This window comes from Tupaia chinensis, unplaced genomic scaffold, assembly GCF_000334495.1.
Source record: "Tupaia chinensis unplaced genomic scaffold, TupChi_1.0 Scaffold144276_1, whole genome shotgun sequence".
NCBI classification, from domain to species: domain Eukaryota; kingdom Metazoa; phylum Chordata; class Mammalia; order Scandentia; family Tupaiidae; genus Tupaia; species Tupaia belangeri.
In genome coordinates this window covers 5,816,010-5,819,915 of record NW_006204133.1, presented here as the reverse complement: position 1 = coordinate 5,819,915, position 3,906 = coordinate 5,816,010, and the positions used below count along the sequence as shown (strand labels likewise).

At 48.2% G+C, this 3,906-nt stretch overlaps 1 non-coding gene across 1 annotated transcript; it reads left to right on the top strand.

The window, feature by feature from the left end:
- Positions 1-1,400: 1,400 nt before the first annotated feature.
- On the top strand, positions 1,401-1,504 carry LOC114005706 (U6 spliceosomal RNA). The gene has a single exon (XR_003547545.1). It is a non-coding gene; the product is annotated as a U6 spliceosomal RNA (small nuclear RNA).
- The last annotated feature ends 2,402 nt before the right edge of the window (positions 1,505-3,906 follow it).

Here is a 3,906-nt window from a genome sequence, read left to right as displayed (position 1 = left end):
GGGTGAAAAGTGAGCGGGGGGGCCAGTCAGTATGATGGTGGCTGGGGTGACTGATCTCACACGGCCGACTGTGCAGTCTGAGTCCTGGACCTGGCAGCTTGAGAAACACATCAGGGACATGTGTGTGCGGGCCCAGAATTCCAAAAGGAGAAATGGAGGAGAAGGGATTGTTACGTGACCATCTCCCCTGGGGGCTTCTCTCTCCCTCTCCCTCTCTTTGTCTCTCTCCAGAGAGCACACCCCTCTAGCAAATAGAGAGAGAGAGAAGAATAAAGAGAAGTGAGTAGGAGCTGAACCAGGAAATCAGCGCTACCTGAACAGACTGCGCAAGCCCAGTAAGAAATGAAGTCATACCAAAACTCCAGGCAGGGAGCCAGCAGGTGGTGTCATGGCGAAGGCACTCGACTCCCACGTAGCCAACCGTGGTTCAAGTCCTAGACCCAGTGGCTTGAAAATCATGCTGGGTGCATGTGTATGCATGTCCAAAATCCCCAAAAGAGAATGGAGGAGAAGGGATTACGATAAGGCCATCCTCCCTGGGGGGTGATTTCTCATTTTCCCTCTTTCTCTCTCTCTCTTGTAAGTGCACAAACCCAATGGCAAAAACAAAAACAAAAACAAAAACAAACAAACAAACAAACTAAACTAAACTAAAAAATAACAACAGCAAAAACATCTTCAGGCAGAGGCTCCTAGGAGCAGACGTCTTATATAGGAGATAGCATGCAGAGGGTCTGGGAGAGGGAAGAGGAGTCGGATGTGGGAGTCACAGAAGGCTGCCATGTAAACCTTGGCAGGTGGTAGCCAGAGCATTGGGAGGGGTGGAAGAAGGGCGTGGGGTAAGGATAATGAAGAGGGCCAGGCTGGCTTCGCAGAGTGTGACAGAAGGGCTCTTCTTGTGGTCGAAGGCTCTGCTGTCACTGTCTTAAAATTCGGAGTAGATTTTGAGCGAGGAGCCCCACAAATTTTGACCTGGGTCTTGCAGATCATAAGCCAGTGTTGGGGTGGTGGTGTGACGGAGTTTGGCCATGGAGTGGGGCAGGCAAGCAAAAGAACCGAGAGTGGAGGGGAGTTCAGGGGACCGGCAGAGACACGAAGGTGTCTGGGGAGAGAACGGACTGCGCATGATATGCGGTCGTGGGGAGTCTCTGGTAATGTGTTGGGGGTTTGGTCAAAGCTCAGTAAAGAACTTGGAGCTGTAATTACTTACTTGGAACTATACGACTTTTCTTTTTTTCAAAGTCTTGTTTTTCAAAGGCTCTTGAGTTGATTCACGTTGTTTGAATGAAATATCCTACTTTTGTAGTTAAAGAAACAAAATTAATAAAATCATGTATTCGATAATAATGCATAAAGCTCTAGAAGTGGATGCAGGAAAGAAATGTTAAGAAAAGATAAAGGTGCTCTCTTCAGCCACACATGCACTAAAATTGGAACGAAGCAAAGATTAGCATGGCCCCGGCATGGGGATGACACACGAGTTGATGAAGCACTCCATATTTTTTGAAGCTATAGCAGTAAACAAGAAAAGTGCAGCTATCAGACACTGTGTGTGTGTGTGTGTGGGGGGGGTGGATAGCAGGGTGCATGGGAGAGGCTTAGGGAGAGAGCACTTGACAGACACAAGAATGTGAAGTTCTGCAAAGCAAAAGATGTGTACAGTAATAGACTTGACTTGATGGTAACGCGATGCACGTTTTTGAAAAACCTTATGTGTACTCTGGAGAGGCACAATAATTAAATGTGATGAAGAAATTAGAAAGATTAATTAAATAATTAATTTAATTTTAAAAATTTGGGACCAGCAGTTAGCGTAATGGCTATGTCGCTGGACTCCCACATAGTCCACTGTAGTTCGCGTCCCAGACCCAGTGGCTTAAAACTCACGCCGGGCGTATGTGCATGCGTGCCCAAGATCCTGAGAGAATGGAGGAGAAGGGATTGCGGCATGGCCATCCCGCCCCTGGGGGGTGATTTCTCGCTTTCTGTCTCTCTGTCTCTCTCTGTCTGGCGAGCGCACGTGCCCTGTAGCAAAAAACCTCTCCAGAAAAAAGAAAAAAAAAATTTAACAGAAGGGTCAAGACCCGAGTCTAGAAGACCGTTGTTATGGGACAAACTGTGTCCCTCCCACCCAACATTCTATGTTGAAGTCCTAGTCTCCAGTACCTGAGAAGGTGACCTATCTGGAGGCTGGACCTTCTAAGAGTTAATTAAGGCTAAATGAGGCTATGTCCTAATCCAGTCTGACCCACATCCTTGTAAGGAGAGGCGATGGGGACACAGGTGCACACAGAGGGAAGGCCCTGGGAAGACGTAAGAAGACGCCATATACGAGCCGAGGACAGAGGCCTCAGAAGGAGCCAACTCCGCCCACACTGGATGGCAGACCTGAGCCTCCAGAGCTGAGGGAAAACAGACTTCTGTTGTCTAAGCCCTGCAGTCTGCAGTACTCAGTTGCGACAGCCCTGGCAGACTAACAGGACCCATTTCCTTTAGGAGAACAGGAAAAAGTAGAAAGTTCTCAGAGATGGCATAAAAGTGGCCAGTGAGGTGCAGGGAGAGCAGGAGGTGGAGTCAGAAAGCAGGGGGCATCTGAGGAGGAGGGCGGTGGCCACAGGATGGCAGTGAGTGAGGTCCACGAGGACGCAGGGCTCTCAGAAAGCTGCTGGGTTTGCAAATCAGGAAGTCGCTGGTGACCTTTGAGGGGATGATGTCATTGGTGCAACGGGGAAAACCAGGTGCGTTAGGTTAAGAGGGACGTGACATGGTGCTTGAGGGATGGCGAAACCTGACTTTTAAGAAGTTTCTGTGTAAAGGGCAGGGACCAGACCGGGGGGCAACTTGAGGGGAAGCAGACTCAAGAGAAGGTTCTTTGTTTTGTTTTGTTTTGCTGGGGGATTCCTGTGTAAGCATGACTGGAGAAACCCCAGTACAACGATTTGAATGTGTCCCCTGAAGCTCTGGTGTTGGAAGCTTAACCTCCAGTGCAGTGGTGCGGAGGGCTGGGACCTTTGAGAAGTGATTAGATCTTGAAGGCTCTACATTAATAAAGGATTAGGGCTGCTAATGCCATTATCACAGGAGGGGACTTATTATAAAAGTAAGTTCAGTCCTCTCTTGCTATCTCTTCCTCTCTCTTGTTCATGAGATGCCTTTTAAGGGACAGCAAGAAATCCCTCACCAGATGTGGCTTCTCCATCTTGGACTTCCTGGCTTCCAGAACCATGAGCCAAGTACATTTCCTTTTTAATTTTTTAAAAAGAATTATTTATTTAATTATATTTATATATTTTTATTATTATTATTACTTTGCTATTGAGCATGGGTACTCACTAGAGAGAGAGAGAGAGAGAGAGAGGGAAAGTGAGAAAACAAGCCACCTGCTCCGGGACTCGAACTGCAGTCAACCATGTGGGACTCCAGCACCTTAACCACCACACCACCTGCTGGTCCAGAGCCCAATACATTTCTATTCATTATAAATTACCCACTCTGTCGTATTCTGTTATAGGAACACAACACAGACCAGGATCCTTAGAGAGAGAGAGCCCAGAGGGTGTGTGGCGTTCAAGCTAGGATTGTTCAGTGACAAGAAGGACCGGGAGAAGGGGGATAGCTGAATCACAGTGCTCACTTGGCAAAATGTCCAGAGGAAAGAGAAAGATGGGATCTTTATGGTATCCCCTGTTATTCCCTACCCTGGGCAGTGAGGTCCGGCTGCTAGACCACTTCTGTTTAGCTCCACCTAGGCCTTCTGATCTCCATTCCCACCTAACTTCTGCTGAATTTGGAGGCACAGGTAGGAGTGTCCTCCCAGGTCCCACCTTGCAAGCACACCAGCATCTGTAACTCAGGGCCTTCCCAGCAGCAGAGCACAGACCGGCATGTTTTGAAGCAGGCAGTGAG